The sequence below is a fragment of the Triticum urartu genome, chromosome 1A (assembly GCF_056163025.1).
Source record: "Triticum urartu cultivar PI428250 chromosome 1A, HENAU_Tu73, whole genome shotgun sequence".
Classification (NCBI taxonomy): domain Eukaryota; kingdom Viridiplantae; phylum Streptophyta; class Magnoliopsida; order Poales; family Poaceae; genus Triticum; species Triticum urartu.
The window spans coordinates 134,952,357-134,965,120 of record NC_141873.1 but is presented as its reverse complement, the minus strand read 5'-3'; positions in this window follow the sequence as shown (position 1 = coordinate 134,965,120).

Genomic DNA, 12,764 nt, shown 5'->3' with positions numbered 1-12,764 from the left:
AGCCTTGCTCGAAGAGATCGCCAGGAGTGGGCAAGCCAGTGAGCTCAATGATGTCAAATGCATTGGCTTTGTGATGAATGTTGCCAGTCATCCACTCCAGGACCCAAGTCTTCAGATCTCTGCTATACCCTTTGATGTGAAGTGTGGCATAGAATTGTAGCAGCAGCTCTTCATTCCAATGCTCTTCATCAGTAACAAACTGCAGCAGACCCACTTGCTTGAAGCAATCCAACGCTTCTTCTAGACAGGGCAGACCAGCTATAGCTTCAACGTCAAGGCGCTTGTGTGGGAAGATGCGACCTTGGTTGTAAAGAATGCAAGAGTAATAGCTTCGCTGAGGATAGCTCCAGAACTGATTAGATGATATCCTTTCCCTTGAGTAGGGGTTCCTGGAGCTATTGAAGAACGTGTTGTCTGCCCTGAAGCCATTGATGTTGAAGGAGCCAGGTGCTGATGCAGGACCTGGAAACCTTGGCAGTCTTGGGATTGGCTTCTGGACCTGAGGCCTGTGCTCAACATGATAGTTGAATTGGGGACCGGCAACAGACTCAGGAACAGAAGTGGCGGGATCAGTGGCTTCGCTGTCTTCTGAAGCTTTTGCTGGGGAGGGCTCCACATTAGCTTCATTGTTGGTTGTGGCAGCCTCAAGATTTTCATCCTCCACTTGACTAGCTGGAGGGTCGGTCACAGGCATGTTCTCCTGGAGCACTGCTTCTTGGTGGAACAGGGGAGTGGGATCTTGTGGTACTTCTTCTTCTGCGGCTGATGCAGCCAGAGTGTCTTCAGCAGAGACTTGAGGCCTTGGACCTTTGCGAAGCCTGCGGAGCGCAGACGACGCCTGTGGAGTTGGAGTGGGCTGGGCCTCATAGTCTTCTTCCTCTTGTGGGCGATCCACCCATGAAGCATCCTGTGCAATTGGCGTCAGTGGACGACCAATGCTGATGAGTTCGCTGTTTTCAAACTGAGAAAGGACTGCATCATCTTCTACATTGTCATGATGACCAATCTCTTCTGCAGCGATGGGATCAGCTGCTGGAATGTCTTCAGCTTCAGGAGCCTCTGTGGAAGCAGGCTCATGAACTGTCAGTTGACGTTCTGCGTCAGGATGAACCATAGAAATGGGTTCAACTATCAAGGGCTCTCTGGAAGCAGCCCGAGCTTTCTTGGTCTTCCTCTTCTTCTTGGAGGGGGCAGTAGGAGAGGCTTCAGAGTGTTTCCTCTTCTTGGCTTCAGCCTCAGCAGTCCTTGTCTTCTTGAGCTCTGAAGCTGTTGACCGGCTTTTTGGCTTCGAGCCAGTCAGTCTAGTTGGGAAGACAATCGGAACTGCTTCTTGCCTTGGTGCATCAGGTTCAGCCGTAGCAGGCTTCTTTTTCTTCTTTGCGGCCATCCCGGGGTCGATGCCAGGACGCCCAAGTGCCTTGCGCTTCTCAGCCTCATTATAGGCTTGCACACATCTGTCAGCCAGAGTCTTCATGCGCTCACGCGAACCCTGAGCTTCTGCGCGCTTCTTCACAAAGGCTTCCTTGAGCTCGTGCATCATTGTCTTGAAGTTCTTCACTTCTTGCACGCTGAGCTTGGCCATATGCTTCTTGAACTGAGCCTTTTCATAGTCAATCTTCTGCTTCAGTTCAACAATGCGCTGGGCAATAGCAAGTTCTGAAGCAATGGCGCCTTGGAAGGCGACACTAAGGCCAATGGGTAGCTGCAGATCTTCAAAGCTGATGTTTGGCGTGTCAAACCACTCGTCAATGAAGTTGTGGATGATGGTGACATCAAAGAGAGGCAGATCATTGAAGATTTCTGCTTCTTCTTTGCTCTTGATGAGTTGCTCAAGAGCGTCATCTGCAAGATCTTCATCACTTGACAGATCAATGTCGTCGTTGCACAGAATGGCAGCAGCTGTTAGCTCTTTGCCAGTGTGAGACAGAGGCATCTTGGCCTTCTGGGGCTTGGAGACGCGTGATAAGTCTTCAGACTGCACACTGTCTTCAGGAGGTGCAGTTGCCAATGGTTTCGCCCTTGAGATTTTTGGTGAAGGGGCCGGCTTTGAAGCTTTTGGCTTCTTCAACTGCTTTGGCTTCGGCACTATAGGCGCGTCATCAGACTCAGTGTCAGCTGCAGGCTCATTCACTGCAGTCCCTTGAACCAAGATGTAGGTGATGAGGCCTTCAAGGTTGGCGAAAGGACCGATGACATTGGGTTCTGCATGTCGTGTGCCATCTGCCCTTGGAGACGAGGGACCAGGGTTGAAGTCTAACCCAAAAGTCTTCTTGTTCTGCTTCGCTGAGTTCTGAGCAAACTGGAAGTTGCGCTTGAATAGATTGTCGTCACGACACCATAGCAGTGACGGCGAGTGTGCATCAGCAGGCTGTGGTCCACGGACCATGCATGGATAGAAGCCTTGAGCAATGGCTTCATCTCTGGACCTGGGTAGAAGATTCTTGAATAGGATGTCTCCCCACGGTCTCTTGATGGCGTTTTTCTCAGCATACTCCTGGGTCACAAATCTGTATTTGAACCATTGTTCTTCCCAATATCTTCGAATCCATTGGATTCGGGTCTTGCGTTGACTGTAATCCTCTTCAGGATCTGTCTTGTACATTTCTGAGAGTTCATCTGGCAGATCTCTGGAGGTCTCACCACGACGCTTTCTGCCACCCTTCCTTGCTGCTTTCTCTGAAGCCATAAACTTTAACTTGAAAGGCTTCAAGACACTCAAAGGCTTTAAAGGTTTTCATTTGCTGGACCAACAGGAACTGGCTTCGGGAGAATTTATGTGATGTTGTAAGAATTCTGCAAATGAATGCAGACTATGAGAACCAAAGGATTCTCCCACGGACATGTACCTATGACAGCATTAAGGTGCGAGGGAAGGGGAAGAGGTCATATGCATTCTCAGAAGATTTTTAAGATAAATCTGTTTAGAAGACATTGACCTCATCGTGCGAAGACATTCACTCATAGATAAGAAGTTGGTTCCAGATTTGTATGAATCCACATATCAGTACAAGTGAGGAATCTAACTACTTTGTGAAGCACAGGTGAATATACTAGGCATGTTATGAGATGCAATATGAGAGAGATCTAGCTTGTGTGAACAGAAACTGCTTGTGGTAGAAAGTGACAGATCAATAGGATCAACGGTGCTGTAAAAAGGGAGTTTTATTTACCACACCGAGAACTGCTAGACGGAGTGGGAGATGAGGCCGAGCAGTTCACTCTTCCGTGCCCTAACTTGGCGACGGAGGACACCTACGGCGACGGCGGAGAGGACGATGTCCGCGGTCGGCGTGAAGACGGCGTTGGAGAGGTTGCGACAGCGAAGCGCTTCGTTGCCGGCATCGTCGAGAGCTAGCGATGGCGCTAGGGTTCGTGCGAGGGTGGAAGAAGAGATAATGGCCGCTGTGAGTGTGTATTTATAGGCACAGGGGCGGCACTGTGCTATTACATAGGTGCCCCTGGCGATTCGCATCTGAGGAACACGTGGCCATTATGCGGAATTTTGGGGTTTGTTCCACGTCCCACGCATGCCTGGATTGTCGGGTGGTCGTTCCTACTTCTCCGGATTTCATGTGGAGGAATGAGCATTGAAAACGGATTTAATGGTTGTCTCTGTATCTTCTGCTGACAAGGACGCAGAGAAGACATTCAACAGTTTCAATAGAATGCATATGACTTGGGGAGATAGAGTTTGAGATAGAAAGCATAGAGAGGTTAGGGTCCGATCACATTCACTTAGTTCAAAAGATTCAACACGAAGACATAGCTATAAGTGATTGTTGTAGAGGACAGAACACTAGTATATATATATATCTATAATCAACATAGTGAAGATAATCATGAATATATGTTGAGATCGAAGCCAAACCAAATGTGAAGACATTGCAAGGTAACGCCATGAGTGAAACACTTCAAAATAGAATGTTTGGTGGTGGCGTTATCCACCGTATAGGAAGTATTAGACCCAGACACGGCGCACAATTATCGTGGCGCTCCGAAGTCAAATTCCACATTATTGTATTCACACTTAGAATGTATGTCTTCATTGATTGAAGATATACTTTACTTCCTGTGTTGCACATCTAAGTCATCAATATGCATAAGGGTTAGGATGTGTGCCTGATCACAGGACATTTGAGGATTCCAGGATATTTAGCTCACACCGTAACTTGCAAAACCTCTTCTCATCCAAGGGCTTGGTGAAGATATCTGCCAATTGCTCTTCAGTGTTGACGTGTATGATATCAATGTCTTCCTTCACAACATGATCTCTGAGAAAGTGATGACGAATTTCAATGTGCTTTGTCTTCGAGTGCTGAACTGGGTTGTTGGCAATCTTGATGGCGCTTTCGTTGTCGCAGTAAAGTGGCACTTGCTTCAGATGAATGCCATAGTCCTTGAGTGTTTGCTTCATCCACAGAAGCTGAGCGCAGCAAGATCCAGCAGCAATGTATTCAGATTCAGCAGTGGAGAGAGATACACAGTTCTGCTTCTTTGAAGACCAACATACAAGTGATCGTCCCAGAAAGTGACATGTGCCTGATGTAGACTTGCGATCAACTTTGTCACTGGCATAATCAGCATCCGAGAATCCAACCAGATCAAACTCTGAGCCCTTTGGATACCATAATCCTAGAGTTGGGGTGTGAGCCAAATATCGAAGAATTAGCTTCACAGCTAAGTGATGCGACTCCTTTGGTGCCGCTTGAAATCGAGCACACATGCAAACACTAAGCATAATATCTGGCCTAGATGCACATAGCTAAAGTAAAGAACCAATCATGGAGCGGTATACCTTTTGATCGAACTCTTTACCATTGTCGTCAGGACCTAGATGATGTTTGGCTGGCATTGGTGTTGTGAAGCCTTTGTAGTCTTGCATACCGAACTTCTTCAGGCAATCTTTGAGATACTTCTCTTGAGATATGAAGATGCCATTGCGTTGTTGTCGTATTTGAAGACCGAGGAAGAACTTCAGCTCCCCCATCATGGACATCTGATATTGCTCTTGCATCATATATCCAAACTCTTCAATGTACTTCTGATTGGTGCAGCCGAAGATAATGTCATCCACATATATTTGGCACACAAACAGTTCACCATCATATGTCTTCGTGAAAAGAGTGGGATCTAGGGAACCAGGTATGAAGCCTTTGCTCTTCAGGAAGTATTTGAGTGTGTCATACCAGGCCCGAGGGGCTTGTTCGAGGCCATACAGTGCCTTGTTGAGCTTGTATACCATGTCAGGATGTTTTGGATTTTCAAAGCCAGGCGGTTGTGCAACATACACTTCTTCTTCAATCTTGCCATTGAGAAAGGCACTCTTCACATCCATTTGATATAGAAGTATGTTATGATGATTTGCATAGGCCAGCAGTATGCGTATGGCTTCAAGTCTAGCCACAGGAGCAAATGTTTCATCGAAGTCAATGCCTTCCACTTGAGTATATCCTTGAGCAACGAGACGAGCTTTGTTTCTGACAACTTGACCATGCTCATCTTGCTTGTTGCGGTATATCCATTTGGTGCCTATTATATTGTGCTTCCGTGGATCAGGACGCTTAACCAGTTCCCATACATTATTCAGCTCAAACTGTTGAAGCTCTTCTTGCATAGCTTGAATCCATTCAGGTTCCATGAAGGCTTCTTCAACTTTCTTGGGTTCTGATATTGAGACGAATGCGAAGTGCCCACAGAAATTTGCTAGCTGAGTTTCCCTTGAACGAGTGAGTGGACCAGGTGCATTGATGTTATCAATTATTCTTTCAATCTGCACTTCATTGGCAACGCGAGGATGTACAGGGCGAAGACTTTGCTCTTGCTGTTCATTGTCGTTGTTGGAAGGAATGTCTTCAGGATGAGCATTGTCTTCATGTTGATCAGGTGCTGAAATGATAAGTTCTTCTTCAGGATGAGCTTCAGAAGGTATAATTTCTCCAGTTCCCATTAGCTTGATTGATTCACTGTATGGAACTTCATCTAGCACATTTGGCAGCTGCTCTCTTTGTGAACCGTTGGTCTCATCGAACCGCACATCCACTGTTTCAACCACTTTGTAATGAAAGAGATTGAAGACTTTGTAGGAGTGCGAATCCTTTCCATATCCAAGCATGAAACCCTCATGTGCTTTTGGTGCAAATTTTGAGGTGTTATGTGGGTCCTTGATCCAGCACCTTGCGCCAAATACTCTGAAGTAACTGACATTTGGCTTCTTGCCAGTAAGGAGCTCATAAGATGTCTTGTTCAGTAGCTTGTGAAGATAAACACGATTGATTGTATGGCATGCATTATCAATGGCTTCGGGCCAGAATTCTCTTGGGGTCTTGTATTCATCGAGCATCGTTCTGGCCATCTCAATTAGTGTTCTGTTCTTGCGTTCGACGACGCCATTCTGCTGTGGCGTGTACGGGGCTAAGAATTCATGTGTGATGCCCAAGGTATCAAGATATGTATCAAGGCCAGTGTTCTTGAATTCAGTGCCATTGTCACTTCTGATGTGCTTTATCTTGGCGCCAAAATTGTTCATAGCTCGATTGGCGAAGCGTCTGAAGACATCCTGCACTTCAGTCTTGTAAAGGATTATGTGCACCCAAGTATATCTAGAATAATCATCAACAATAACGAAGCCATAGAGGCAAGCAATAGTAGTTAGAGTTGAGTAATGAGTGGGACCGAAAAGATCCATGTGAAGCAGTTCGAAGGGTCGAGTAGTGGTCATGATTGTCTTCGAGGGATGTTTGGCCCTCGTCATCTTCCCTGCTTCACAGGCACCGCATAAGTGGTCTTTCTTGAACTTGACGCCCTCGATGCCTATGACATGCTTCTTCTTCACAAGGGTGTGAAGGTTCCTCATGCCAGCATGTCCAAGCCTCCGATGCCAGAGCCAGCATTCTGAAGCCTTTGCTAGAATACATACTGCAAGCTGTGGCCCTGCTGAGAAATCTACCACATACAAATCATCTTTTCGATACCCTTCAAACACTAGAGATTTGTCAGATTCCATTAGTACAAGGCAACGATATTTTCCAAACATTACGATCATGTTCAAATCGCAAAGCATTGAGACAGACATTAAGTTGAAGCCAAGGGATTCAACAAGCATGACTTTATCCATGTGTTGATCCCATGAGATTGCAACTCTACCTAGACCCAATACCTTACTTTTACCAGTGTCAGCAAACTGATGTGGCTCTTGTCGGATGGACGTAAGGTTGAGTCCATAAGAAGACTTCTTTTGCCAGTCATGTGATTTGTACACCCACTGTCAATAATCCATTCTGAAGACGCTGGTGTCGTACCCTACAGTGCAGTTAGGGGGATAGGCTTCACCAAGAGCATTGTGAAGCAAAAACATTTGACGAACCAGTGGGTTATGAAAGCTTAGATCCAGGTTAGGACTAATAGGGAGAGTAGCAAGTGATTCAGGTATGAAGTACATAGTAAGACCATTTGGGCATTTGATCTTGTGCCCTACAAGATGTTTAAGGTCCCCAGCAATAGCGTCAGACGATTTTGGTTTTCTGCTGGAGACCTTTCCCTGCAAAAGAGAGTTAAGCTTTCTTAGCCACCCACATCTTCACGGGTGGCTTAGAAGCAATAAGTCTAAGTGCAGCATCTGAGAATTTTGGCTTTGAAGCCCTAGCAAACAGTCTTGCAGGCGGACAATAGTACTCATAATAATAAGCAAAATAGTTCTTGGTCTTATGAACATGGCGGTTTGATGAACCGCTCTCATATTCATATGCCTGAGTATGGTTTCCCTGCAAAACATTTGCGTTAGTGCGACTCAGGTGAGTCCTCTGTTTGTATGAAGCCTTTGGACCATATGAAGCCTTTGGTCTGAGGTTTGTCTTCTTCACATGAGGTGTCATGAAGACATTCACAGGAAGATTTTCCAGACACCTTTTCGGAACCCGGATCTTCTTCATAGGCGGTCCATTCCTGCAGTTAGTACCAATGTACCTGGCAAACACTTCACCATTCTGATTCTTAAACAGTATATAGTTTGCATCAAAGGATTCATCAATGATAATGGGGTTAGCACAAGTGAAGCCAGTTAGATTGGATGGATCTGCTGAAGGTTCCTTTGCAGCAACCCACATGGTTTTGGGGTACTGCTCAGGTTTCCAGTAAGAGCCATCTGCATTCATTTTCCTTACGAACCCAACACCCTCTTTCCTAGGGTTTCGGTTCAGAATCTGCTTTTTGAGGACATCACATAGTGTCTGATGCCCTTGAAGACTTTTGTACATCCCTGTTTCAAGCAATGTCTTCAACCTAGCATTCTCATCAACAATAGCGGTGGTACCCTCAGCAGAGGGGTTAATTATCACATCAACAGTGCATCGGCAGGCATGAGGTTGCTTGGAGAGGTCCTCGCGTGTCCCTCCCCTCTCGCTTTTGCTCCCCTTTCTGCTCTACGTCCTCGGGTCCCGGCCCCCCAGCGAGTCTCAGCCATCGCTGGTATGCCAGTCGCGATGCCGTGGACAAGGCCAGAGGGTGAGGGCTGGAGAGCCAGTAGGAGCCCTGAGTCGCAATGCTCAGGCACCCCCTTTAACGTGCAAGCGGTTCGCGCGGACGAGAGTGAAGGAGACACCGCAAAGGCCTCGCCTGACGCAGCTCCTTCAAGAGATCCTGTAGACCCATCATAGAAAAAGAAACGAGGGGGTTGCCATGACAATTGATAGTCAGCGGTTGGTTGCTTCTGAGGGGTAATGAGGCACTGAAGGCTTGACGAGGTGGCACCATGCGGGGCTGCCGCGGCCAGAGCTCAGCCATTCAGGTTTGTCGGCGTTGCAGGGACGGACCCATGCGCAAGCGTCGTGCCGTTTGGGAACAGTTACGTCAGTTGAGCGGGCAACTAGGTCAAGCACATTAGCCGCGGAGGAGTGGATTCATTCAAATAGATGCTGGGAAGGCGGACATCACTGGGTCTGGCCCGAGCGACTTGGGGATCGTGCAGCCCGAGGGGCGCCCCCAACAAGGTAAGCTAACAACACGAAATAAAAGGGATACACGCCGCAGGGACGGACCCACGCGGCCTGGGAATAATGCAGCCCTGGGGGGCGCTCCTAGCTGGAAGTGAAACTTGAAAGATGTCACCTGATGACGTTGAAGACGAAGGGGTGTTGGTGTAGCAGACTCGATGGGCAGCGGAAGCCGATCCTCACGAGCCCCCAGGCCCAGGGGCTTTGGGAGGCTCCGGAGGCGCTGGTGGCTCCTCGCGGACCATCTCCATCTCTGCCAGGGCTGCGGAACGCCTAGCCTCTTGTGCCTCCGTGATGCCCCTCATGAGGTGCTGGTACGTGGCAGCCGCGTTCAGCAAGCCGTAAGGCATGCGAACATAGCTGTGGGGTGGACCTCCGCAGCGCCCCACTCGTGAGGGCCAGAGGCGCTCCAGAGAGGCGACTCGGTTGAGCCCTGGTATGTCGATGCAGACGCGCAGCCCACCATCCTCGCCTGGATGGGGAGCCACTGCTGGTAGGCGGCGGCCGCCTTTCATGACTCTTGACTCCTGCAGCTCCTGGGTGGCCTTGCTAATGAACTCCTGAGGGTGTGGCTCTCCTCGCCTTGCTCCTTCTTGAGGGAAACGTGCTTCGAAACACACCTCCATGTGGTGCCCAAGCGCCTCCCTCGTGACCCTAGCTAGGTCGGTGGCCCTCCAGGGGAGAGCCCCCGAGCCCTGCCTGAGGAGGGCACCGGGCGCGCTTTCCTATGCGATGGAAGGAGGTTCCCCCTGGGCAGGCGCGGGCCCAGAGGGGCCTGCCTCCTGAGGGGCCGAGCCGGACGATGTCCTCTTCTTCTTGGGGGCGGTCTCGGGAAGCCTCCTGCTTCCGCGATCCGGGTCTTCCAGTGATGCGGCCTGAAAGGCTCGTTCCAGGGAACACACCGCGTCCTTCTCTTCACAGGGCACCATGATGACTCCGCCACTTCCTGGCATCTTGAGGACGTTGTAGCCGTGGTGAGTTATGGCCATGAACTTGGCCAGCGCTGGGTACCCAAGGATGGCGTTGTACGGCAGGCGAATGTGAGCGACGTCGAAGTCGATGAGCTCGGTGCGGTAGTTGTCACGTGCCCCGAAGGTGACAGGGAGGCGGACCTGCCCAATCGGGACCGTGGAGCCGTCGGTGATTCCGGAGAAAGGCTTGGTTGACTGAAGCTGGCTGTAGGGCACTTGGAGATTGTTGAATGTTTCCACGGACAGGACGTTGAGCCCTGCCCTGCCATCGATGAGGGTCTTGGTGACCACCACGTTGCTGATGATTGGGGAACAAAGCATCGGGAGGACTCCGGCTGTAGCCGCACACTTGAGCTGATCTGCTGAGCTGAACGTGATGGCGCACGCTGACCACCTGAGGGGGCACGTGGCTTCGAGCCTGGGGAGGACTGCATTCACTTCGCGGGCGAACTGCTTGAAGATGCATTGAGAGGCTGGGGCTTGAGCCCCGCCCAGGATGCAGGCGATCGCGCGCGGCTCCTGGAAGCCCCCAGCCCCTTCGTCCTGGTGGCGGTCCTCGTTTCTCCTTGGCTGCGGCGGCAGCGGAGGGAGGCCTGCGTTGCCTTGCGGGCGATCCTCGCGAGGCTGATCCCTCCAGTCTCCCTCGCGAGGCGGGTCTTGCCAGCGATCCTCGCGAGGTTGATCGCGCCACCCTTGGCGCGGGCCTCGGTCTTCCCAGCGTCCTGCGTTCCTTCCTCCTCCTCGACCGTATCCCCAATCTCTGCGGCCGGGGCAACGGCCGATCCTTCCTTCTCACACGGCTCGGAGCTCTTGACATTCGTTGGTGTTGTGGGTGTGGAGGTCGTGGTACACACAGTACCGGCTGCCCTTGGAAGGTTCGGGCTGATCTCTGCCCCGCTTGGTGTCTGGTTCTGCCGCGAGCACGGCAGCCCCCTTGCGCTTCACATCATTGGCCTTGGGCTTCTTTTCTTCTGGGTCTGCGGCAGGTAGCTCGAGGAGGGAGAGACGCCCTTCCTCAGCCCTGGCACACTTGGTTGCCAAGTTGAACAGCTCCAAGGAAGTGCACAGGTCTTCATGCATTGCCAGCTCCTCCTTCATCTTGACATCGCGCACGCCGTCGGAGAAGGCTAAGATGATGGCCTCCTCAGTCACCTTGGGAATCTTGAGGCGTGCGTTGTTGAAGCGCTGGATGTACTTCTGCAGGGTCTCCCCGGGTTGTTGCTTGATGCGGCGCATGTCGCTCATGGCGGGTGGCCGGTCGCGAGTACCTTGGAAGTTGGCGATGAAGCGGGTGCGCATCTTGTCCCAAGAGGAGATTGTGCCTGGAGCCAGGTTCAGGAGCCAGGTGCGGGCCCCGTCCTTGAGCGCCATGGGAAACCAGTTCTCCATGATCTTCTCGTCTCCGTTGGCAGCTTCGATGCCTAGCTCATAGAGCTGGAGGAACTCCGCAGGGTCAGCCGTGCCGTCGTAACGAGGAGGCAGGTCTGGCTTGAACTTGCCGGGCCACGCGACGCTGCGCAGCTCGGTGGTGAAGGCACGGCAGCCTGCTGTGGCCACGGGAGGCCTTGGGTGACGGAGAGCTTGGTCTTGCACGTCCCCACGCGCTGCAGCTGGGAGCAGCGCGGGGTCTTAACGTGCGGGAGCAGGAGCATGGTCGCGACGTGCTGGAGCAGGGAGCGCCCGGGCAGCTTCTTGCGGGCGAGGGACTTCTTGGAAGCTCTGCTCTTGCCGCGCTGGCACCTGACGGAGCGGGTTCCGCCCAGGGGCCACGCGCCTTGGAGCCATGGCGCCTTCCTGAGGAGGAGGCGGCCGGGGCGCCGCCGGAGCTTCGTCGCCTGCGTAGGGCGGGGTGCGGTGCAGCGGAACGGACGGCGCAGGAGAGCCCCCTGCGGCACGGACGAGCTCGGCGACGCAGTCGAGCCATTCTTCGTAGACGTCGTCGACGGGACGGTAGCGCAGGAGCTCATTTGCCACGATGAGTGCAGCTCAAGCCTCCATGGGCGCGCGGGACGAAGAGCCAGCTGGGGTGAGCGAGGGAGTAGCGGTGCGGCTGTCTTGCCGCATGGACGGATGCTGAGACGATGCTTGCTGCTCGTCCCCCGCCGGGCCGGTGGCGGCATTGATGGAAGGCGACGGGGAACGGCGAGGACGCCCGCCGACAGGAGCAGTCTGGGCGACGCGGGAAGCGAGAGCGGCCCGGCGCTCGGCGCGGGCCCGACGAGCGTCAGACATGGGCGCGATGGTCGGAGGAGAACGGGGTGGTGGAAGACGAATTCCGGCGCACCCCTACCTGGCACGCCAAATGTCGGATTTCGGGTTCCGGCAGACCCTTGAGGTTCGAACACTGGGGTGCATGCGGAGATTTCGCCTCCTACCAACCTGCACCCCTCAGCCTCGCTAAGATTTGAGCTATGGAAAGAACAACACAAGAGACACAGGGTTTATACTGGTTCGGGCCACCGTTGTGGTGTAATACCCTACTCCAGTGTGTGTTGTGGTGGATTGCCTCTCGGGCTGATGACGATGAACAATACAAGGAAGAACAGCCTCGCGAGGGTTTGTTCTTGGCTGGGGCAATGAACTGCTGGGAGGAGTTCAGTCACCCCTCTCTCTCTCGGATTTCGATCTCCAACCTCTAACCTCTCGCCGAGCTGCCCCCTCCTGCGGGTGGCTGGTCCTATTTATAGAGGCCTTGGTCCTCTTCCCAAATATTGTGCGGGAAGGGAGCCAGCAATGGCGGGCTAATTTGAAAGGGGACATCTAGTACTAGTTATCCTGACAAAAGTAGTCTTCACCTGCACAAAGC